Raw genomic sequence first — 27,453 nt, forward strand, 5'->3', positions numbered from 1 at the left:
TGTTGTTGATTAGTTTTTTGGAGATATTCCTGAGTTTTGGAGCAGACATGGTATTTTACTTTTATCCCAAGCTTTCCAAGCACTATCTCTTGTATGCATAAGGGATCAGGTTTCTTTAGATAAACAGGGGGCGTAGTTAGTTTTAATTCTGATTCTCCTAGGTGGAGCAAGGGAGTTGAGAATGTCAAGAAATATCTGATTAAAGTTTAGCATGGCTTCATTGAGAGGGAGCTGCTGGAAGACTGACCAGTTGATGTGTGATAGTAAGGAGTTAAATATTTCAAGGTTAAAATTGGACAGTTTATGACAGTCTCTGTAAGAGTGTGATTTAGGTGCTTAGAGAGTGCATCTTTGGATGTGTGTAGGAAAATGGTCACTCAAGGTATCAGGTAAGGTATGGGAGTTGTGGTAGAGCATGGGGGTGTTAGTGAGAATCCAACTGAGGATTAGGTAGGTAGCCGAAGTTTTATGAATGCATGTAGGTGATGTGACTAGTTGGTGGAAACCATGTAAGTTAATGCTGAGTTGTGGGGAGTTAGCTGTTAGTTTGGATCAGTCAATATTTACATCTCCAAGGATGACAGTTTCATAGGTTATATTGCGGGAGAACCAAGATATAATAATTATAATTATTGAAATGTTGGCTAGTCCAGCTAAGGATGCATTGTTCAACTCTGTGACCATATGGCAGCCAAAAAAAAGAACACATTTTTACAGGGTTGGGGGTAGGCATAATAGTTAAGGTATTTACCCTACAGACATAAGGTGCAGGGTTTTATTCTCATATCAGATAATTGCCTAGGCTTAAAATATCCTGCAAGGCCAGCTAGCCTAGTAGAAGCTTATGAACCTATGACTCTATCACAGTACACCCACCTGAGAAAACATCCTAATGAACAGCATGATAAAAAACTCCTAATCAAGTTATTTCAAAACATCTGTGTCATAAGACAGGATGACCCTTATATTTAAATGATTATTCCGACACATTGATCTTTTGGTCTCATTAACCATTCATGCACCAAATCCTGATCAATATGTGGTTGTTCCAGGAATTAACTGCATTTTTCACAATATTTATGCTTTTTTCACATGCCTTTTTCTTGGTTAAATTTTTCAAAGTGTCTTGGAGTTTCTAACACCATGATGGAAATGGACCCCATTCTGAAATCAAGTTATAAGTAAAGCTCATGAAATTATTATTGTTTCTGTCTTTGATGTTAACCAAAAATGCTCTTCACAGCACATGCAATGTGCTCAGAACTGATGCCTTCTGCAATTCATATGGAGTTACTTGTATTGGTAGCATATCTAAGTATGACTGTAGATTCTTCTTTATTAGACCCATTGCTCCAACTCCTACTGGAACTGTCTGAGTATATCTTCTACCTTGCTGTCATTTCTGTCTGCAAATCCTGATATTTATGACTTTGTGTCTCTCTGTACATAAGATACTCTAATCACTGGGCGTAGCAGTTTTGATGATCGATGCTACATTTGTCATCTTTTCATGAACTACTATATCTGGTTTTCTCACATCTATTTTTTGAACTGTTGGTAACGGGTGATTCTATGTAATGTAAACTTCGTAATTTTCTATAATGCTTTGTGGTTCATAATTCCAGTGCTTCTCAGCTACTTTTATGTTGTAGTGTTTGCACAATCCTTATTGTAACAGCCTTACGACATTGCTGTGCCTTTCAATGTACAAGCCCTCTGCCATGAGTATTTCACATCCAACAACAAAAGGTGTGACTATTTTCAATTCTTTTTTTACAGAACCTACATTTATCTGTTTCACCCACAAGTTCAACTGACTTTGTAAACAATGTGTATATATATAGTCTACAGTACTGGGCTGCCATTATTAACTTTTCATCTTTTTGTTTCAACTCACCTCTCCTTAATCATTCCTGCATCACCCGATCCACAAGAGGTGTTTCCAGGAGTTACCTGTACATGCCTCATTATTTCTGCCTTTTAGACATTCATTTCCTTCTCATCTGATTCTTCTTCTTATGTTCTCCCTTTCATTTGTTTTTGGCACACTCATTTGCTGGCTGATTTTCGTCTACTTCTGGTTTGGTTTCCATTCCCACTTGACACTTAAAGGCTTCTGCTAAGCTAAGCAGAGAAGTAATATTAGATTTCCTCTGCTCATGTTTTAAAACCTTCACTAAGTTTGGATCTGCTGAGGTCAGCAAATATGTATGCAGTCCCATGACAGACCTGCATTTGTAATCAATTTCGAGGGGACCCATACCTCCTTCAGAGACAGGAATGTATAATCTTGGTATACATTGATTTTTATATATTATTTGATAAGCATGAAACATTTTTCATGTTTTCCTGCCCAACTGATCCAATACCTTTTGGGGCCAATCACTCTAAAACTAAGTTAGAACAGGAAGAACAAACTGGTTTATAGTTGGAGATGTGAAGACTGTTTCCAGTATTAGTTCTAGTCTTCTGATTTATTTCTTACTGAGTTGTGTTTGTATTTACTCATATTTTATAGCCACTCCTTACATCAATTTCCAAATATTTATATACTCACTCCAGCTGGAGTTCCTTTTTCACCAGTTTAATTTCTCCAAGTCTTCCAAATTTCTAATACCATGCCAAAAATGGACCCCATTCCTATGTCAGGGTATAATTAAAATTTGCACAATCTCCAGTGTAACAGTCTTATAACATTATTGTGCCTTTCAGTGTACAGGCCCTCAGCCATGTATATATCACACACAAGTAGATATGCAACTGTTTGCAATTCTTTTTTTACAGATCCTCCATTTATTTGTTACTCCCACATGTTCAACTGACTTTGTAAACCAACATGCATGTAGTCCACTTTCCTGGGCTACCATTTTTAACCTTTCATCCTTTGGTCTCAACTCACTTTCTGTCTCAAATCCTGATGAACATGAGTATGTTCCAGGAGATCTCTATACTTGCCACTATATTTATGGCTTTTCTACATTTCATTCCTTCTCATCTGATCCTTCTCCTTCCGTATTTGTTTTGTTTCTTTATTTTTTTATTGCACATTCAGTTGATGTCTGATTTTTGCGCACTTCTGCTTTCATTTTTATTCCTACTTAGCAATGACATGCTTCTGTTAACTAAGCAGAGAAGTCATCTTAGACTTTTCCATCCTAATGTTTTAAAACTTTCTCTGTGCATGGATCTGATGAGGTCAGCAGATATTTATAAAGTCCTAGGACTGCAGATCTATACATGTAAGCAATTATGAGGCTGCCCATACCTCCTTCAGAGACTCATATATAATCTTGGTATATACGGAAAAAACAGTCACAAAAATCCAACTCCAATACAGGAATCCACCAAATAATTAGTGAATGTCGACCAAAATGTCCAAGTATGAAAGGCAATGAGACACAAACCAGGAACCCGATGGTTGTTAGGAGCAAACACCAAGACACACTGCAGATGAATTAAATAAATAAACGATTTATTCCACCACCATTGTGTTTGCTCCTAACAACCATCGGGTTCCTGGATTGTGTCTCATTGCCTTTCATACTTGGACATTTTGGTCGACATTCACTAATTACTTGGTATATACGGACTTATATTTTATTTGACAAGCAAGAAGCATTTTCTTGTTTTCCTGTCCAATTAATCAAACACCTTGTTCGGGCCAGTCACATCAAAAATGTAAGTTAGAACAGGAATAGCAAATTGGTTTATAGCTTGGACTTTATTCCTGGATGTCACAGTTAATTTCAGTATTAGTTTTAGTCTTCTGAAATATTCCTTACCAAGTTTTATTTGTCTTTGTTCATGGTTTATTGCCAATACTTAATCAACTCACAAATATTTATACACCCCCTCCTGCTCAAGTGTCTTTATATCACATTCCTGTCCCAGATAGATACTTTCTTAGTACTGCAAATTTCCTGTTTTAAATGTTGGTTTTGCACAATTATCAAAACCAAATTACATTCTTATATCATGTGAGGAAGTTTTAACCTCTTACAGTTGTGCTTTCAACTTCTCATATGACAAACTATACAGTTTTAAGTCATCTACAAATAGAAGGAGAGAAGTCTTTAATCAGGGTTGTTTTCTGTGAACCAAATTATAACCATGAACTTATCTGTGAAGTGAACAGCTTAATGGGTTAAGGGCAAGACAAAACAACAGTGGTGGCAAAGAATAACCCTTAAATATCCCCCTTTGAATTTTTATCCCTTGACATGGTTTAATTGCAAAGTGGTTTGCCACTGTTTCATGGTCACTGCAATCTAATTCATCAATGTAGGATGCACTATATACATCTATAAGCAGTCCAATATACATGAATGTGGGATGCTGTCAAACGCTTTTTTTATAATCTATCCTTGCCATACGTATACTATTCCCTGTTACAATTCTCTTGTATGGCTTTATTTAGCAACAAATGATCATTTGCTCCATATGACTCTTTTTTGTTACCTCTTTGTTCTATTGCCAAAATTGAGTTTTTTTTTTTCAAAATGACTATAAACACTGTCTGCATCAATTCTCAGTATATAGTCTTACATCAGCGGAAGGCAAGTTATTGGTCTGTAGTTTCAGGATAGATTACAGGTTCATTCTTAAGAATGAGTATTTTTTCTGTTCTTAACTAGGATGGTGTCTGTTTAGGATGTACATAAAAGTAGTTCTTACTCAGCTCTAAATCTTTGCATGTAGATGCCAATACTTTAGTAAGAAGGTAGGTACTACATCTGCAGCTAGGGTTTCCCAATTAGGAGATATTCTTAATTTTGTTTCAGTTTCTATGGCCATTACACCATCCCATTTCATATTCTGTACATTTGAGCTGCTTACTGTTTTTTTATTTTTCGATCCATTTAGCATCTTTGTTATATTCCACAAGGTAGTAAAATATTTCTCAAATATGTATCTATTTCTTATTTTGTGGTGGTGCTTTTATTCCTTTTACTCTGTTTTCCAGTTCCTTATAAAAAATTTTGGGTCATCAATAAATGGCTTATTTTCTACTTTTCCTTTATATTTATCTGTATATCTTCTATGTTTTTCCTGTCTGTGCTGATATCTTTAGTTTTTCACTTTTGATATTGTAAGATATATCCTGTTCTGGTCTGATACAGTGAATTGATTTAACCATGTCTAAGTATTTTTGTTGATCTGTTCTCTCTTATACATTCTTCTAAGAGTGACATATCTTATCTTAATTGTTTTAGTTTCTCAGTTCAGTGCTTCCATGACGCCATTTTATGTCTTTCCTTCCTTTCCATTATCACTCTGTATTTTTGTGGTAAGATGTTATTAATTTAGCTGAGCAGTAATACATCTTATTTACTTCTGTAATCTCACATGAATTTGTGTTAATGGTCTTAATTACTGTGTTAATCACTTTTATCAGACATTTAGCATTTTGAGTCTTATTTACTTTCTGTATTCTATTTCTTTCACTAATCTTCATATGTTTATCTCTATTAAATCAAACAATTCTTCCCAAAGATCATTTTCTTCTAAACTGTGAGCGTGTTCTTTGCTCATTGTTTCCTGCGGGCATTCTACAGAAAGTGTAAAATTTCATCCTGTCACATATCATCCTCGGCTGCATCCTGCATCATCTGCTGCTCCTTCATAAGAAACTCATTTGCCATCACTCCACAACATTGCCTGTATCAGAGTTACCACTGTTTCCTGCTCCTTCCCTTGCTGTGCAAACCCAGGTATACTTTCATACTGGTTTCCTTCTGAAGGCTTCGCGGCATCATCATGTAGCAAGTTATGAGATGCCTCCTGTTCTACCTGTTTCTGTTTCTCCTTAGTTTGGGGATTATTTCCATCATGGTGTGACATTACCTGTGATGGATTTCTTGCACTAGATGCTTCACTTCACAGGTAACCCATAACTTCAGTTTCTATTTCTTTAACTTTTCCATTACAAATTCTATTTTCTATTTTTCTCATTTTGTTTTCTTATTTATTGTATTGTGAAATGTTCCATATCTGTGTGCCTTTGCCTGAATTTCTCTTCAAATAACTTTGGTACTGATTTTTTTTTATTGATTAATTTTGCTTTCTCCTTTGCATAAATATTGCAACATATTAAATCTCTGTTTCTTTCCTATGCCCATATTTCTTCTTCAGTTAATTCCTACTCCATCTGTTTCTCCTTAATTTGGGGACCTGTTATTCCATCATGCTGTGACATTACATGGGCTGGATTTTTTACTCTATATCCTTCACTTCACAGATAGTCCATAACTTCAGTTTCTGTTTGTTTAATGTCTAACTTATTAATTACATCTGACCTTTGTTTCCTTATTTTATATTTGCCTGAACTTATATATATATATATATATATATATATATATATATATATATATATATATATATATATATATCTATATATATAATATGGGTCCACTATGTAATCCCGAAATACTGAAATCCCAAATTTTAGTATTTCGAAATTGCATAGCCGAAAACCAACTACAACACACATTTCCGAAACCCCATAACTGAGAAATTCAAAATCCTGAATGTACTCTACACATACAGAACACACATACACAAAACTCCCCTCCACAATCAAATAAATAATACTACACTACAGATAAGCAGGAGGGCAAGCCCCCCTGCACCCCTCATGTGGAGCTTCAGAATGCAAATAAAGATTCCTGTATGGCAGATGTTACAAAAAAGCAGCATTTAACTGTTTCCACAGAGAAGGAGGCAAGTGAGTCTGTTGACGAGGTGCAGATAACAGAACTGACATCAGGAGAGCTTGTAGATAATGTTGTGCTAAAAATAATCGAGCGGGATGGTGCAGGTGACAGTTCTGCTGTTTCATGGGGTGAGATGGCTGATTAAAATTTGTGCAGTAGTGACAGAAAATAAAGGAGGAAAGCAGTAACAAGCTGAGAAGGTGTCTGGTTTTGTGGCAGCAGATAACTCAGTAACTAAAACTTATGGGGCAGCAACAGCAGGTAAAAAAAATGAAGAGCAGCAACAAACTGTTAGCAAAACTGTTTTTAGAAGAAGAAAAGACCAAATGTGAGAATAAAAACAAAAATGACACTGTTATAGACATGGGTTTTAAAGTCCAAGAAATGTGATCTTTTATGCATATTAGGACAGAAAGTTTTTGTGACTTAAGATTTGAAACTGATAGACTAATAAAGACATTTATGGAAATGTAACAAAAAAAACTATCCATGGAACAATTATTTGTTTTCTGGTAGTAACTTAAATGTTAAAAAATATAATACCTTTCAGTTTAGAACTGATGAAATGGAAAAAGACTATGTTAACAAATGCATGCAGGGTCTGGGTAAAACTGTTGATAATATTGTGAAAGTTAGAGATGAGAGATATTTATGGAATGGAGGGTGGAGGTTGGACACTGTTGTGAAATGTGAAAAAAAAACATGATGGGACACTTGCCAAGTGTTAATTTTGTGGCTGTCATAGAGAGGCATTAAGATATTTTGGCCAGCCTAAGTCATATTTCTTTTGTTGGGGGTTTTCTCATTTAATTAATGAGTGTGACAAGGTATAATATAACTTGTGTGGGGAGAAAGGACATACTGCAAAGTGTGTCTGAATGCAGTTTGTGTAATGGATGGATTGTGAAGAGCAAACAATAAATAATGAAAAAAGGGGGAACAAAAACAAGATGGGGTGAAATAGGTGAAGAAGAAACTGTAGAAGAAAAAATATATATGGTATGGAAAAAATGAGGAGAGAGAGAGTGCAAGCAGGAAGATAGGTCAGGAGAAAGGATTGATAAAATATTTTTTGTTAGTTCTAGCCAGTGAAAATCCGATTCTCACAAAATGTTCATTTGGGAAAAAGAGTAAAAATAAGAAAATGAAAATTTAAAATATTTAAACTTAAAAAGAAGGGAAAAAAGCAACTTTAAGAGCACTTGCAGTAAATGTAAACAGTATTATTAATACTGTAAGAAGTGTAGGAATACAGGAATGATGTACTTAACATGATGTGGATATTATTGTGTTAGGGTATGTAAGATTCCTGACAAGAGAACGAAAACTGCAAACAGAAACATTTTGGGAAGGAAATAAGGTATGGAACTTAGGAACTGAACATTGCTCTGGACTGGCTCTGTTGTATAAATACAGTGAAAATACTAGATGTAACACTGATAAGGATGGGAAGGCTAATTGTTGTGGGTATGAAGTGGAGAGAACATGTTTATAGAATTATAGCATTACATGCATATATAGCTAGCAAGGAAAGAAATAATCTGTTTCATCAAATATTAAACTATGTGGTGGGTAATATGAAAATTATAATTGCATATAATTTGATTTAAGAGAAAATGTAAAAAGAAAGGGAAAGATGTAAAAAAGCACAGGGGGCACTCAGATCTGAAACTGATTATTTTGTATTATTGGAAGGTTCAGAGTAGCAGATGGTGATACAGTTTATGATGCCCCTGAACTGGCCATGTAATCAAGGACCCCCAGTCCTCACCACTAACACCAGTGAGGGACACACACATTGGGAAGATGACAAGTACACACACAGTAAAGTACAATTTCCCTTAAGAGTACACAGAGATCACAGTCAGTCTGGGGCTGGTTTCTCCCTCTTTCTCCAGATCCCAATAAGACTCACCACTGGCAAAGCTATAGAGTTTAGTCCTTAGCCAGGGTTCCAAACCAAGTTGTCTCAGCATTCTCTCTGTCCAACCAGTGCTTTGTGTCCCTGCCCAAGTAGCTGACACACACACAAACACATACACACACATGCACACACAAATACACACACACACACACACACACACACACACACACACACACACTTTGAGCTTTGATTTATACACAAACACACACCTGGGAAAGGCTGGCACAAGTTTACTAGCTATGTCCCCTTCTGACCAGACCATAAGTTAGTTATCACTGCCAAAAAACCAAAACGGAACCAAGGGAATGCTAAAACAGCACGAATCCAAGGCAAGCAGGACAGTAGATTCGATGTATATTTAATAAATCCAATGAAGTGCAGTAAAAACAAGTACACAGTGAAACACACCAAGTATTCAGTTAAGCACGCTTTCACCTAGTACAATACCAGGCTTCTTCAGAACAAAGAAGCAACTCAATTACTTTCCTTAAAAATAAATTTATTAACCTATATAAACCTCTCCAATTCCATAAGAAATAGGGTGAAAGCAACTGAATACTTGGTGTGTTGTGTTTGTTACTGTTTTTACTGCACTTCATTGGATTTATTAAATATACATCAAATCTACTGTCCTGCTTGCCTTGGATTTGTGCTGTTTTAGTTACCACTGCCACCAGAACCCCTTATCAGCTACTTTAAGGCCCTTCTCAAGGGGTGGCAAATCTAAAACAAACCAGCCACAATTAAAAGGTTTAAATATATTTAATAATAAATAAAAGAATAAGACAATACTCAGACAACACAGTAACTACAGAGTTCAGAATCACAGGAAATATTTTACAACAACATTGCAGGACAGTCTCAAATAAATACAGAAAACATCTAAACTAATCTTACTATATTCCTATCTATCTCTAGAAGATATTACAAAGCAAGTGTTGATGAGAGGATGTTTCCAGGTCCAAAGACAAATACAAAATGTTCAGTCTCTGAGAAAGTTCCCAAATTAATATCAAAAACATTACTGCTGGATCAGCTGGATGACATAACTATTTGTCACCTGCCTTCAGTTCCTAGGCTAACAGATACCAACAGAATTTTTGACATCTCTCTGTGAGAAGTACATTTCTCTCAGAAGTTTGCCTAGAAATGGAAGTCATAAAACAGTTAAAAACGTTTACATTTTAAACGTAGTAATTATTTCTGTTTCAAGACAATAGAAAGAAACTCCTAGCTATAGACATCCTGTCTGTTTGTTGCCTTGAAACTAACTTTTATAGCACACTGTAAAACACTTTTAACTTATTTTCTTGAAGTTTTGTAAGTTAACTCTGTATGTTCCATCTTCTACCATTAAAACACACATCTGCACAGGTATATAGTCTATACACATTTCTGCTCTTTTCCAGCAGAATACACTGTGGTTACATTCTTGAAGCTCAGTACATATCATACAGTTCAACACACAATTCTGCATCAGTAGTTTAATATCCACATAACATATTGTTCTCTTACATTTGTAATCAAGTCTATGGATCATATTGTTGTTGTTGTGTCTTTTGGCTTTTCCCGGTTAGGGGTTGCCACAGTGGAACTCCAGTCCCCTAATGATTGGCAGTAGATTTTTACGTGCCGAGTTGCCGGCCCTGACGCACAACCTTCAATGAAGGTAAGCCCATTCACGCATGTCTCCACATAGAAGACACTCTAGCTGAAAATCGAACAGGACAACGTCTTACTATGAGGTGACAATGCTACCTCAGCACCACCACCAAAGTTAAGCCTATGGATCATATTAATATTCACAAATGACATATGATTATTTACAAAATTTCAGATAGCTGGGCTGGCAGTGTCACATTTCTATATAAATCATATTAATATTTTCAAGTGGCATATAATTATTTAAAAAAGTTCCAGCTAGCTAGGCTGGCAGCATTTCGGTTTATCACACTTCTCCCCACCACGGGAAATGAAACTAGTTTTTCAATTACCCTTGAGAAACATTGCTTGTGAGGGTTGAGTCTACCTGGGAATACCTTACCCCATTCCCTGTCTTGAGATTCCAGCTGCCTTGGCATTGCTGATCCCAGTACTGTGCTGCACTGTCCCATCATATGTCTGCAACCCTAGGCTCCACCACATTTTCCTGGCTGGCTCCCTGTAGCCATATATTCCTCTTAGACTCCTCCTGTCTCCTATTGCCAATACTTAGCACAAGGGCCTCCCTATCATGGTATGGTTTCATCATGTTAATATGGTACAATTTTTGCCCCTGCCACCTGCTTAGCAGTTCTAACATGTAGTTAACATCACTGACCTTCCTTAACATTTTATAGAGTCCCTCCCAAGCTGCCTGCAGCTTTTTGTGTCTGACAGGAATTAGAACCATTACCTGCTGCCCTACAGCATACTCTCTAGCTTGAGCATTCCTGTCATACCAGACCTTTTTCTTCTGATGGGCTTCTGCCAGGTTCCCGTTGGCCAAGCCCATGAGTTCCCTAAGCCTTGTCCTGAGTTTTAGGAACAGACTCCTTGTGGGATTCACATTCACCCTCCCACTCATCTCGACTAATGCCTAGAGGTCCCTTCACCCTATGCCCATACTACAGCAACTCAAAGGGTGAAAAACCTGTGGATTCCTGGGGAACTTCTCTGTAAGCAAACAACAAATGGGGTAAATATTTGTCCCACTCCCTCTTAAACTGGTCTGCAAATGTCCGTAATATCATCTTGAGTGTAGAGTTTAGCCTGTCAACAAGACCATTAGTCTGGGGATGGTAGGGGTGGTCTTTAGGTGCTTCACCCCACAGTACTTCCACAGAAAAGCCAGCAAGTCTGACATGAAATAGACACCTCTGTCTGTCAATTTCTTTTGGAAAACCTACTGTGATGAAAATCTCTAACAAAGCATTTGCTACCTTTTCTGCCTCAATGGAGGACAGAGCCACCACCTCAGGGTATCTGGTAGCATAATCTACTACCACTAGGATATACTTTTCCCTGTGGAACTTGGTGTACTCAAAGGCTCCACAATATCCATAGTTACCCTCTGAAATGGCTCCTCAATCACAGACAAAGGCTTCAAATGAGCTTTTGCCTTGTTTCCTGGCTTGCCTACCTTTTGGCACTGCTCACAGGTCCTGAACCACCCTGTTATAGCCCTGGAAATCCCAAGCCAATAGAAGTTCTGCATAATACATCTCTTGGTACATTGTTATACCCATATGACCTACAAAGGGAATATCATGGGCTATGGCTAGAAGAGCCAGATGGTAGGCTCTGGGCACTACCAACTGCTGTATTCTGTCACCCTCTAGCCCTACCTCAGGGATCCACTCTCTATACAGTAACCCTTTCTCTCAGTATACAGATTCCCCCTTCCCTTGAGAATCAGGTGCCTCACTAGCTACCTCCCCCAGGCCTTGTAATGTAGGGTCTGAGAGCTAAGCTTAACTCAACTCTCTCTTTGTAACCCTTTCCAGCTCCCCTTCCACAGTAAGTCTGGGATCCTCTGACAGTGGTGCCTCACTGTCAACCTGGGTACTACTACTACTTACCTCTGCCGTTGCAGTCACTCTGTCCAAGTGACTCATCAGTACCCCCAAGCAGCTGTGGTTCACCTTCAGTCTCATTGCTAAAGTGTAGCACCCTCCCTGAAGTAGCCACCTCACCAGAACTGGCTGCAAGTGTGCAGTCTGTCTGGGTCTTCCCCAGGCTACCAGACCCACATGTTTGTCTCCAAGCTTGACTGCATGCACACACGATACTGCATTATCAAAATCATTCCCTATCAGGACATCTGTAGGAATATCCTCAAATACACCTACTTGCTGGCTTACTATTCCACCCTTCCAGTCAAGGTGAACCCTAACCAAAGGTATTTGGAATGGGGTCCCCCTAAACCTCTGATTGGAGTAGACTGCCCAAGCAAGTAGTACTCCTTTGTAACCATTGCAAGCTTCACAATGGTTAGATCAGAGGCTGTGTCTCACTTAGCAATCCCCTCTTTCCCATTCACTAAGATAGGATATAACCTCTTGTGATAGTTTGGTACCCTTGTTGTATCAAGACAACATACTGTTGACATTCTGTCATTCCCACTTACTGGCTATTCCACCTTTTGTTCCCCACCTTGCCTCTGTGGACATCTATATGCTACATGGCCCCACTGGTTGCGTTTAAAACATTTAACCCTTGGTCCTGGATGTGTACCTGGACCAGTAGCTTCACCTGCAACTGGCAGACTCTGTTGGGGCAGTCTAGTCTGCCCACTGTGGGTTCCCTTAAACCCATGAACAGCACTGTGTATCCCTTTTCTGTGCAGTGATGCCTTGCTTGCTAGGTATAGGTCTCCCTTCTTCCCCAACTCATCTGCAGTAGTTCATTGTCTATCAGCAAACCAGATTCTTATGTCCTCAGGTAAAGTGCTAAGGGCTTCTTCCCTCACCCAAATGTTTGCCAGCCCTTCAAAAGTGGTGACTTGACATCCACTCACCCACCTTTGAAAACAAGTGCTTAGTTCAGCAACATATTCACACACACTTTCACCTGCCTTGCGTCTATACTCACTAATTTATTTTCTTTAAGCTTCAGGTGTTAACTTAAAATATTCTAGCAAACAGTTCTTCACAACATTATAATTTAAACAAGCAGTATCAGACAGTTTGAAAAGAACAGTTACAGCCTTGCCATGTAGTAAGGGAGTCAGGAACCATACCCAGAGCCCTTGGTCAACATTATACTGTTCACATACCCTCACAAACATATAAATGAAACTATCAAAATTACCTCCCTCTGTAAATTGTGGAAGAAATTTACTGACCTTTGTTGCTTCTGGGGTTCAGTTACTTCCTTCCTCATTTCCTCCATAGCTTTGGTGAAGAGTCAGCATCTCCTTTTCATGCTGCCTCTGCCTTTCCTTCTCCTCAGCCTACAGGCATTGCAGTTTCTCATTTTCCTCAGCCTTCAGACATCTCAGTTTCTCTGCTGCTTCTATTTCCAAATGATTGGCCTCCAACTCAAGTCTCTTTAACTCCAGATGGATTTTTTAAGTCCTCTGTGGAAAGGCTGAGCTGTCAATTTTCTGAGAGTTGTACATTTCCACGGACCGTCTGATTATCCTCCTGGTTGCTGTTCTGTGATGTAGCTGTGACTAAAGTTGTAATCATGTCTGCTTTAGTCAGGTTGGCATGCACCAGTCCTTTTGCCTGGAACATCTCAGCCAAATTGCTCCTTGCCATCTTGCCATACTCCTTTGCTGATATGTTTGCCTGCTCTCCCTGACTAACTAAGCTAACAAAAAAAAAATACAAGAATTATGATATGAACTCTGAATGTTCACTGCGTGGCTGATTGAGAGTACAAACACCTTCAAGTGATGACTGTACACAGGCTACAGGTATTCAATATCTGCACCACTACAAACCAATTAATATGTGATGCAGCTATCTCACCACAGTCAACCAATAAATATGAGAGGTGGCGATCTCACCACTGCCAAACAATTAATATGTGATGCCCCTGCACTGGTGCAGTAATCAAGAAACCTCAATCCTCACCACTAACACCAGTGAGGGATGTACACATTGGACGGATGACAAGTACACACACAGTAAAGTATAATTTCCCTTAAGAGCACACAGAGATCACAGTCAGTCTGGGGCTGGTTTATCCCTCTTTCTCCAGATCCCAATAGAGTTGAGTCCTTAGCCAGGGTTCCAAGCCATGTCCTCTCAGCACTCTCTCTGTCTAATCAGTGCTTTGTGTCCCTGCCCAAGTAACTGACACACACACACACACACACACACACACACACACACACACACACACACACACACACACACACACACACACACACACACACACACACACTTTCAGATTTGATTTATACACAACACACACACCTGGGAAAGGCTGGCACAGGTTTACTAGCTATCCCACCTTCTGCCCAGACCATAAGGTAGTTATCACTGCCACCAGAACCCCTTATCAGTTACATTAAAGCCCTTCCCAAAGGGTGACCGATCTTACTATGTAATGTTACTATTATCCAAATGGTAAGTGTGACCAAGGCCAAGGGTATTTAGGAGTGGCCTATACCGTGTCACCACATATAAATGGAGGTACACTAAGAGCTTAAATATCTCTAAACAAGCCAGCCACAATTAAAAGATTTAAATATATTTAATAATAAATAATAAAATAACAAAACAATACTCAGGTAACACAGTAACTACAGAGTTCTGAATCACAGGAAATATTTTAAAACAACATTGCAGGACAGTGTAAATAAATACAGAAAACATCTAAACTAATCTTACTATATTCCTATCTATCTCTAGAAGATATTACTGTAATCTAGTTACTTACTATTAGCAAGGCAAGTGCTAATGACAGGATGTTTCCAGGTCCAAAGACAAATACAGAATGCTCAGTCTCTGAGAGAGTTCCCAAATTAATATCAAAAACATTACTGCTGGGTTAGCTGGATGACATAACTATTTGTCACCTGCCTTCAGTTCCCAGACTAACAGATATCAACAGAATTTTTATCATCTTTGTGTGAGAAGTATATATCTCTTAGAAGTTTGCCTGGAACTGGAAGTCGTGAAGCAGTTAAACACTTTTACATTTTAAACCTAGCAATTATTTCTGTTTCAAGACAATAGAAAGAAACTCCTAGCTCTAGACATATTTTCTCCTTGCTGCCTTCAAACTAACTTTTATAGTACATCATAAAATAATTTTAACTTATTTTCTTGATGTTTTGTAAGTTAATTCTACACGTTCCAACTTCTATCATTAAAACACACATCTGCACAGGTATATCGTCTATGCACATTTCTGCTCTTTTCCAGCAGGGTAAACTGTGGTTACATTCTTGAAGCTCAGTATAGAACATACAGTTCAACACACACTTCTGCACCAGTAGTTTAATATCCACATAACATATAGTTCTCTTACATTTGTAAGACAAGCCTATTCATCATATTCATATTCACAAATGACGTGATTATTTACAAAATTCCAGATAGCTGGGCTGGCAGTGTCACATGTCTATATAAATCATATTAATGTTTTCAGGTGACATATAATTATTTACAAGATTCCAGCTAGCTGGGCTGGTAGCATGTTGGTTTGTCACACAGTTGTCAAAGGTTTTTTACACCAGTTAGCAATATGGATGGAGGTGATAGATAAGGGAGTATATTAAAATAGGAAGTGGAATAAAGAGAATAAATAATAGATTATGGGATGAAACTGGACAGGAAGTATTCCAGTCAAGAAAGAATCATATAACCATGAAGGACTTCTATAAAAACTGTTCTGGATGGTGGATCAAATTTAAAAAGAATATAAAAAGTGTTCTTTTTTATGGCAGAATGATTCATAGGTTCATACGTGATTGCTAGACTAATGGCACAAGAGCCTTTATAAGCCTTTCCTTGGGTGGCACAGTGGTGCAGTGGTTAACGTTGTCGCCTCACAGCAAAAGGTTCTCCGGTTCGATTCTCGGCTGGGGTGCCTTCTGTGTGGAGTTTGCATGTTCTCCCTGTGTTTGCATGGGTTTCCTCCAGGTACTCCGGTTTCCTCCCACTTTCCAAAGACATGCATCTGGAGCATTTCTCCCTGGGCCTCCACTGAAAACAAGCTCTGTGGAACCTAGTTGGACTTTTCCGGTCAACAAATGTTAAATAAATAAAAATACCCAGGATATGACAATGCTATATCTTAATTCCTCAGATATGGCATGAGGTAGTGGGTCATGGTGCCCTGAATTATTTTACAGACTGCCTTTGTCCATAAGGGACATGGGCAGTACCCTAAGAGTGAATTTATGGTTTCCCATCCATTTATCCAAATTTGTTTTGAAGAGATTAAGGGACAGGCTTTGATTTATGAAGATGGGAAGTTTATTCCATAGACAAGGTAGCCTTTGAGATACAAATCTCTGTCTCCAGCAAGTTCTGTTAAACTCACAAATAAGGTTTATGTCCATGGAATATGTAAACCTCATATACGTTTTCTTGCATATATGTAACATCTTCATCAGGGCAGAACGAGAGAATTCCTTATAGGTCCGGCATATGTCCTCTCTCAATAAATGATATGAGATGGAGTAAAAGGATAGGGCCTTAGTCAGTCTGCATCTGACTTGTGTCTTATGGTTTGTATTTTTTTTTGTGAGAAACCTCTTGGGCCATTCCAATTGGTGTAAATGACTGGTTAGTCACATGCAGAAAGGAACATTGTGTTCAATTATGGGCCAGATGATGGCTATGTACAATGGCAGTATGACTTCCTTTAATCATGTTGCCATGCTTTTACTTATAAGTTGAGCCACAAAGAAGGATCTCCTCACTACTGTAGCTACCTGGTGGTCAAAATTTAGGTTGCTATCCATCTATGTTTCTTGGTCCCTCACCACTGTGTATACTTTTAGGGGTGTGCTATCAATATTATGATTTGCAGGGATATCTGATTTACCAAAAGGTAAGATTATGCAGTTTTTAGCATTTAGTCTTAGATTATGGTTTTGGCACCAGTTGTTTGTAATTTTTGCCCTGTTTGTAGGGATTCAATGATTGCTGCCAGCTTTCAGTTGTCAGCGAAGTTGGTGAGCCAGAGGCCCCCAACATTGGCCTTCACTTCAGAGAAGTATATACCAAACAGGAGGGGGTCCCAACACTGAACTCTGTGGGACACTGCTAATAACAGATTTCTTATCAAAAGTGGATTCACCTATCCGCACAACATGTGTCTTGTCAGTGAGCCAGTTTGCTATCCATTTCATGATGTGGGGGTTTATGCCTAACTCAGTATGTTTATCTAGGATACTTGAGTGGGGGATTACGTTAAAAGTTTTGGCCAGGTCTAGAACGATGTAAGAAAGGAAGAGAAAGTGAAATGTAGGAACATGTAGAGAAATGTATTAGAGAATTTAGAGAATAATTCAAGAGGCTATTATGATATGGAAAAAGAAATTAAGAAAAATGTATAGCATTACTGTTTAGGTAGAAGTATTTAAAAGTGAGAAGGGAGGAGGTATTTTCAGATTTAGGTAAAATATCAAAGGAGGATATTAATATAATGATGGAAATGAAAATATAAAAGGAGAGGTAAAAATAACACAAGAACAAATTGTCAGTATTGTAGTACAGCAGGTGGAAAATATGTGTAAGAGTAAAAAGAAGGAAAATAAGAAAGAATGGAAAGTAAAAAAAAATATCCAGAAAGAGTTAAAGAAAATTTGAAAAAATAAATTACTATTAGTGAATTGAATTATATACTTAGGAAAGTAAATATTGATTCAGAATCAGGCCGGGATGGTATATGGTATGGAATGTATAAGAAATTAGTGGATTAACAAAAACAGTGGACCATATTCAAAAAAGCCTACACTAAGTGGACACTAAGTGTATATGATATGTATTCAAGAACATTCTTATCACATTTTTGTGCTTTCTAGTCACTCAGTAAAATTACACTACATGTACATTTAATCTACACTTTGTGGTAACTTTTATGAATCCTTGTCAATATTTAAAGCTGCACGAATATCAGTAGGAAAACTAAAATTAGGAGGAAGAAGGTGTGAGTTATGTTTATGTTGTCTGTTCACTCAGAATGGTGTAAACTTAGTGTACACTTAGTGTAGGCATTATTGAATCCCAGGGAGTATTTTGTAAATGTACGGATTGATTGGTTGAGGGAAGTGTTTGCTTATGAAGAGTTATGTAGTGGGGTATTAAAATGTATATGGAAGTAAAATGAGAAGAATGAAATCAAAATTGGTGACCCATCACATTAAACAGCACAGATTATGAGAATAATACAGAGGAAAATGGAAAGAAATATGAAAGATATTATGGAAGAAAGCATATATGGTATTAAAGGGAAGGGATATCAGTAATTGTTATTGGTTGTGAGAGAAGTGCCTTCTGTGGAAGGTTGGGCGCTGGGCTGGCAACTCAACACCGTAAAACTCCACTGCCAGTCATGGGCGGACAGATGATCCGCTGTGGTGACCCCTAGCCAGGAAAAAGCCGAAAGAAGAAGAAGATTATAAGTAAAAGGGAGGATGTGACATTTATGGTAGTTGACACTAGCAAGGTATTTGATAGAGTAGGACATGATGCTTTGTGGGATTTTTGGAAAACTATGGAATAAGTAATAAAATTAGTAAAGTGTGTATATCTGCATATAAAAATAATGCAGTTAGCATGTTAGCAAATGGGTGGCTGAGTAAAGAAATATGCATGAAGTAGGCAATAAGACAGCAATGCTCCATGAGTGGAATATTGTTTGCATTGGTAACAAATGAGATAGTCAGTGAAATAGCTTATAAAATGAAAGATGCTGCATATGTAATGCCAAAGGAGATGGTGGTTCCAGTACTTTTTTGCTTATTTATTAACATTTGTTAGCCAGGATAGTCCAACTGGTCAACAAGTGTCCATTTTCACTGGAGTCCTGGGGAGAAAAACTCCATAAGTTTACAGAGAGAAGAAAAATTTACAAAAGAGACATTACAGAGTAATAACATACAGATTTTAGACTTTACAGTAGTTAGTATACAATAAGGGGATATTATGCCTTTTGGTTGAAAATACAAGTGTACAAAATATACAGTGAGTGTATATAGGAACCTGGAAGAACATTGCAAGATATTTCACAACTGAATAAGAGTATATAAATGTTTAAGTTTCCATATATACATTCTATATATAAATATAATATACATGAAAGAACACACACACACATATATATATATATATATATATATATATATATATATATATATACATATATATATATATATATATACATATATATATATATATATATATATATATATATATATATATATATATATATATATATTTATATGCATATGGGTCTACTTCTCTTTATCGAAGAAACACTTCTTCGAAAAAGAGAAGTAGATCCACAGTTACGCGAAAGTGCACTTAACCAAAAGTGCATTTTCACGAAGAACGGTTCAACAAACCATTAAGGAACACTGAGGCGCTGAAGCACACTACAGTGGGGAAAAGGGAGTTTACCTGTGTCCCCACTGTAGTGTGAGCTCAGAGTTGGTATATTAAAGTAGGGGGGGGTGCAGGGTGGCTTTCCCCCCTACAAAAACATTGTTTTGGTGTTTCGAAATGGTTCGTTGAACCGTTCTTCACAAAAGAGCACTTTCAGTTAAGTGCACTTTCACGTAAGTGTGGGTCTACTTTTCTTTTTCGAAGAAGTTTTTCTTCGATGAATTAAAGTAGACTCATATACACACACACACACACACACACACACACACACACACACACACACACACACACACACACACACACACACACACACACTCATATATAGGTTATTGCTCACAAATGGATAGGTATAGTTAGAGTGTGTTGATTGTGTTGTCCAGGACAGATGGGGTCTAGAAACAGTGAGTGGATGAGGCTTCAGGGGGTCAATTACAGTTGCAAAGATGGTTGGTGAAGAGATATATTTTAAGTAGACTCTTGAAGGAGGGTGTGGAGTTTTGTAGTCTGAGGTCAGGCGGAAGGTTGTTCCAAATTTTTGTTTACAATAACACTTATAGTTGTAGTGGATAAGAACAACATCTTCTTCTTCTTCTTTTTCTTTCGGCTGCTCCCATTAGGGGTCGCCACAGCAGATCAACTGTTTCCATTTCTTCCTGTCCTCTGCATCTTGCTCTGTCACACCAACCACCTGCATGTCCTCTCTCACCACATCCATAAACCTTATCTTAGGCCTCCCTCTTTTCCTGTTACCTGGCAGCTTCATCCTTAGCATCTTTTTCCCAATATACTCTGTATCCATCCTCAGCACATGTCCAAACCAACATAATCTTACCTTTCTGGCTTTGTCTCCAAGCCTTCCAACCTGGGCTGACCGTCTAATATACTTATTCCTAATCCTGTCCATCCTCATCACATCCAGTGCAAATCTTAGCATCTTCAACTCTGCCACGTCAAGCTCTGACTCCTGCCTTTTTGTCAATGCCACTGTCTCCAACCCTTATAACATAGTTAGTCTCACTACCCTCTTGTAGACCTTCTCTTTCACTCTTACTGGTACTTGTCTGTCACAAATCACTCCTGACGCTCTACTCCACCCACTCCATCCTGCCTGTACTTTCTTCTTCACCTCTCTTCCACACTCACCATTACTCTGAACTGTTGATCCCAAGTACTTAAACTCATCCACCTTCCCCAACTCTACTCCCTGCATCCTCACCATTCCTCTCTCCTCCCTCTTATTCACACACATATATTCTGTCTTAGCCCTGCTGACCTTCATTCCTCTTCTCTCTAGAGCATATCTCCACCTCTCCAGGGTCTCCTCCACCTGTTCCCTACTCTCACTACAGATCACAATGTCATCTGCAAACATCATAGTCCACAGGGACTCCTGTTTGATCTCATCTGTCAACCTGTCCATCACCATTGCAAATAAGAAAGGGCTCAGAGCTGATCCTTGATGTAATCCCACCTCCACCTTAAACGCATCCGAACTCCCACCGCAGACCTCACCGCTGTCACAATACCCTCGTACATATCCTGTACCACTCTTACATACTTCTCTGACACTCTCAACTTCCTCATATAATACCACAACTCCTCTCTAGGCACCCTGTCATATGCTTTCTCTAAATCCACAAAGACACAATGCAACTCCTTCTGACTTTCTCTGTACTTCTCCATCAACACTCTCAGAGCAAACATCACATCTGCAGTGCTCTTTCCTGGCATGAAACCATACTGCTGATCAGTAATCATCACCTCCCTTCTTAACCTAGCTTCCACTACTTTTTCCATAACTTCATGCTGTGACTGATCAGTTTAATCCCTCTGTAGTTACTACAGCTCTGCATATCACCCTTATTCTTAAAAATCGGTACCAAAACACTTTTTCTCCATTTTTCAGGCATCCTCTCACTTTCCAAGATTTCATTAAACAATCTAGTTAAAAACTCCACAGACATTTCACCTAAACACCTCCATGCTTCCACAAGTATGCCATCTGGACTAACAGCCTTTCCATTCTTCATCCTCTTCATAGCTATCCTTACTTCCTCTTTGCTAATCCACTGCACTTCATGATTCACTGTCTGCACATCATCCAACCTTCTCTCCCTCTTATTTTCTTCATTCATCAACCCCTCAAACTACTCTTTCCATCTGCTCAACACACTCTCCTCACTTATGAGTATGTTTCCCTCATTATCCTTTATCACCCTTACCTGCTGCACATCTTTACTAGCTCGGTCCCTCTGTCTAGCCAATCAGTACAGGTCCTTTTCTCCCTCCTTAGTGTCCAACCTTTTATACAACTCTTCATACACCTTATCCTTAGCCTTCACCACCTCTCTCTTTGCCATGCACCTCATCCCCTTATACTCTTGTCTACTTTCTTCATCTCTTTGACAATCCCCACTTCTTCGCCAACCTCTTTCTCTGTATACTCTCCTGTACTTCTTCATTCCACCACCATGTCTCCTTGTCCTCCTTCCTCTTTCCAGATGTCACACCAAGCACCTTTCTAGCCATCTCTCTTACTAGCTCTTCTGTAGTTACCCAGCTATTCCGTAACTCTTCACTGCCAGCCAGTGCCTGTCTTAACTCTTCCCTGAACATCACCTCACAATTACCCTTTTTCAATTTCCACCATTTGATCCTTGGTGCTGCCCTCACACTCATTCTCCTCTTCTTGATCACCAATGTCATCCTACAAACCACCATCCTATGCTGCCTAACTACACTTTCCCCTGCCACCACTTTACAGTCTCCAATCTCCTTCAGACTGGCCCTTCTACATAAGATATAATCCACCTGAGTGCATCTTCCTCCACTCTTGTATGTCACCCTATGCTCCTCCCACTTGTTAAAATACGAACAACATATGGATGACTAAAGTGCTGGTTTGTCTGAATGAATGTTTACAGAAAATGGGAAGGACCTAAAATTACATATAAAAGTAAAGGTTTGCATAATGTGAAAAACTGGGTGAGTGCATTGCATTTTTCAATGAATTAAATGTTTTTGCATGGAAAAATATTTGGGGAAAATGATGTAGTCATGTTGCAATAGGAGGGCTAGATTAAAAAAATGAAAGAAATATGTCTTCTATGGAGGATATATAGATTAGGGTCTATGTTAAATCAGAGAATATTTGAAAAAGCAATCGCTAATTTATCGACCCTCTTACAGCGAAAGCTGAAAATCCTAAATACTAGGAACAGTGATTTTTTTCCCCGGGAAAAAAATTGCTATTCCACAAAAAAAAAAAAAAAAAAACTTCAAAACTGTAAATAAAGTGGGGGGCTTCACTCCTCACACCCTCCCTACTTAAATATACCAACTCCAAGATTGCACCAGAGTGGAGGAAATGGCAAAGTCCCGAAAACGGCCCACCGATTTTTTTATCTGGGAAAAAAAAATCGCTGTTCCAAGTGTTCTGGATTTTCATCTTTCATTGAAAGAGGATCGATAAATCAGCATTCCTTTTTTAAGCATTCGCTGATTTACTATAGACCCTATAGATTATTATTCAGGAAAAAAAGGGTTATCTGGTGAATTCTGTATTAATGGGAAAATTGCATATATGTCAAATGTTTATTTGCTCGCAGAAAAATATGAAAAGGAAATTGTGCAATTGGCATTTTTTTTCATATGGGGTTCGAGATTAAACACAGTGAAAAGTGTTGTGTTGTATATGAGCAGTGGCATAGCTAGAGTTTGTGTCATCCAGGGCTGTCTTTGAGTTTGCCGCCCCTCCCCCTTAACAAAATCATGGTCAAATTGGGCCCCCCATACACAACCCCGCCCCCCCCGCAGCCATTCCAGTGTCCCATTACTTGGCTATTTCTCTCCATTTACCATAAACACTGTAATGCGCATACTGTTTTATGCTTTACTTCTACAAGCATTATCTGTATCTGGATTTAATTTAAAACATTTATATTAAATTTTATAGAATGAACACTGATAGACATCTGCTAAATAAAGCAATACAGTCTCACAATGAAAACAGACTTAACATTAAAACACCTCTGCCCCTGAAACTTACATTCATTGAAACAGCTTTAAAACCCACACTCAAAGAAAATGCATCTGGCCAGTGGTACATGACAAAATAGTACTTCTTTTTGATTACCTCCAGCACCATACAAACCCTGTAATCTTATATTCTGCTGGACTAATAAGATGCTTGCACTTGACTCGGGAACATGGAAACGTCACTATTAAGAGAAAGTGAATTACACAAGATCATGTTTTTAGGGTTTTGATGACATAATGCCCCATGACCCCCTCAACTTAACCAATCTCTATTTAGAGGCTCATGAGGAAAAACGTAGCCACACATGTCTCATGAGACCTGGCCTCATTTTAGGGTGAAAAGCAAACTGTTACCTGGTGGCATATTTTAATATTGGTTACAAATGCAGATGCTGTAAGCAGCAAGATCATGTAAACTGTGTAACCATACCTTTCTAATTCTTAGCACAAGAAACCTGAACAATGGTAATAATAATGAGAGGACAAAGACTCAAAATAGGGCAAAATTTTAAACATTGTTCTTGTAAACTTGGAAAGTTGCTAAAATAATCGTGTTTGCATTTGCATGCATTTTTTAAATGATATGGAGTCTGAAACTCAAATGTATGCCATTATTTAATGATTTCAATCTTCAATGATTTTCGAGAACACTGTTAGAGGAATAGTTGAAAAATATGAGCCAAAAATCTGGACAGCTGAGATGTATGTGTGTATAACTTTTAAGTGCAGTTCCCCATACCTCTCTGCATCTCAGAACAAGAATGGTGGTTAAAGCCTAAAATAATTTGGGAGAGGAGAGCAAATCAGAAACAAATTTCAAACATAGCTCTTAAAAAGTTGCTAGAATAACATGTTTTGCATTAACATGCATTTTCTGGATGACATGAAGTCTGAAACTCAAATGGCTGCCATTATTTCCTAACTTCAATCCTCAACAATTTGTAGGAAAACCTCAACTTTTATGAAAATCAGACCAAAAATATGAGAGAAAAATGTGGATAGCCTGCAAAATTATGGACAGTTGAAACATAAGTCTTGTCAAATATTTTGGGATAGATAGATAGATAGATAGATAGATAGATAGATAGATAGATATAGATAGAGATAATACAGCAAATTCCTTTCTCGTTCTTTCTGAAGATTGAACCTCCAAGCAGGATGTCTCTGATAATGCCGAACAGTTTGACTGCTATCCTGCTGTTCTGAGTACTGAAGGATTCTTCTTAGGAATACACTACTGGGAAATGGAAGTGTGTGATGTTGGTGGATAGTGTATAGGAGTTGTGAAGGAATCTGTGGAGTATATCCTTGCATCTCCAGAAAATGGATACTGGACTTTGGCAAGAAGAAACTGTGAAAACCCGGAGGTCTGCTGTGAGCAGAAACAAGTTTAATGAAGAGCATTTTGTCTGTCTCTGTGGACAGACTTCTTCAGATAAAGTAAAATTTTAAATCACTATGCTGGTATTTCACCTGTTGCTATAATGCAAGAAGTCAGGAGAATCATAGTCTATCTGGATTATTGAGCAGGACAGCTCTCATTTTATAATGCTGACAACATGTCACATCTACACACTTACAGTGCTGTGTTATTTATTGAAACAATATATCTTTTCTTTTTAACTTTTAATAAATGCAGTAAAATTATTTCTTCTGTGTTTACAAAATAATATTTTATTACTGTAACTGTAAGCATTACTATCACAAAAACAACATGCTTCCATGCCTGACCTTTTATTTGCTCAGCTGCATTAATTTCAAAATGTAATACTATTACTATTTCTTACTAAAACCACTCCAAGAAAAATAGCTATAAAATAGAAAGGGACACAAGTACAAATACTGCACACACACACACACACACACACACACACACACACACACACACACACACACACACACACACACACACACACTTACTTACCTTACCTTCTCTCTTACTGGAATGACTGTTTTAAATTCCATGTGCAAGTATGGAATGACTTTACATGTTTTGCATCAGTGGTGGCTTGTGTGCATGCAATGCACACTTGGTCATCCTTAAGGAGGAGATGTCACTACTGCAGTATTAAGATTTTTTTTTTTAATTAGTATTTTTGAAGTCTATCTACGGTGGTGCAGCGGTAGCGTTGTTGTCTCACAGCGAGAGGTTCTCCCGTTCAATCCTTGGCTGGAGTGCTGGGAGTGCCTTCTGTGTGGAGTCTGCATGTCTTCCCCATGGTTGGGTGGGCGTTCGAAAGACATGAGTAAATGGGCGTGCCTTCATTGAAGATTGGATGTCGAGCTGGCACCTCGGCATTCATGAAAAATCTACTGCCAATTATTAGCGGACCGGAGTTCTGCTGTGGTGACCCCTAACCGGGAAAAGCCAAAAGACAAACAACAACAAACAACAAGTAGTTTTGAAGTCTGCCGTCCCTAAAAAAGTGCCACCTAGTGCAGACAGCCCCTCTCGGTCCCACCTAGCTGCACCACTGTATATGAGTAAAGATGAAAGGGACGGGGGTTATTAAATCCAGTTGTTTATACTGCTTCTTTAAACTTGTATAGCGTATTAAAGTGGGTAAAGGAAGAGAATGAGAAGTTAGTAAGAATTTTTAAATATAAGTACAACAATTCTGGGAGATGAGAATAAGAAAAATAGAAAATTAATATGTAAATGAAGAAATAAAACAATGCCAAGAAAACAGTAACATAGAAAAAAATTGATTATATAGAGAATGATTGAAGAATATGGCATAATGATGTGATGAAACAATATTATTATGCAACTCTAAGGGAAAATTTACCACAAGAAACAATTAAAGCCATTAAATTCAGGAAAATGTGTTTTCCAAGACAGTACAGTGTCAAGATTTTCTATGGAGGCTGGTAATAAATAAGTTACCAGTAAAGGAGAATATGCCATGTTAAAAAAAAGTTGAAAGTGTGTTTATTTTATGGGAGGAGGAGACAACACAGCATTTTTTAATGCAAAAGGGTGGTGAAGCTCTAGAAAAACATGTATGAAAAAAAATGTTTGAGAATATTAATGACAAACAATATTGATATCAATATGATTATGTATGGATATTATAAGAATAAGAATAAACAATACGTGAGAAGTATAGATATGAATTATGTTATGTAATATGGGTTATTTGCAATGAAAGATTGAATGACATTTTGTTTAATGGAAAATGGATTTTGGCAGATACATACTGGAAAAAAAGATAATGGCTGTGGGAGGAGTGGGCATCATTTGTGGAAGAACAACAATGAAGATGTTATATAAAAAATGATAAATAGTAAAAAAATAGAGATGTGTATACATGTGCTTGTAAATATATACATTTTGTAAATATATAAATGATGTTTTTTTATGTTATGAAAAATAGGAACCCATACTGTTTTCAATAGGTGCCATAGAATCTTTAACATCCACCTGAGCTACCACCAACTCAGACAGATGGGACCTGGTTTAATATATCATCTGAAGGACGAGACACTGAGGAGTGCAACAACCCCTTATGCTGCACTGTAGTGTCAGCAATTGATCTACATGGTGGGTAAATAAAACATACAGCCTTCTGCACCAAAGGTGAGAGTGCTACCTGTTGTGTCATGTGCCCTGTCTATTTTTGTTGTCTTATTTTACTTCTCTGTGTGCCAATATATGTACCCTTCTGCACCAAAGGCAAATTTGCTACTTGTTGGACTACATATACAATTTATATTGTCTTGA

The sequence above is a fragment of the Protopterus annectens genome, chromosome 1.part2, assembly GCF_019279795.1.
Source record: "Protopterus annectens isolate FY-2018-M chromosome 1.part2, PAN1.0, whole genome shotgun sequence".
In the NCBI taxonomy this organism is placed as follows: Eukaryota; Metazoa; Chordata; order Ceratodontiformes; family Protopteridae; genus Protopterus; species Protopterus annectens.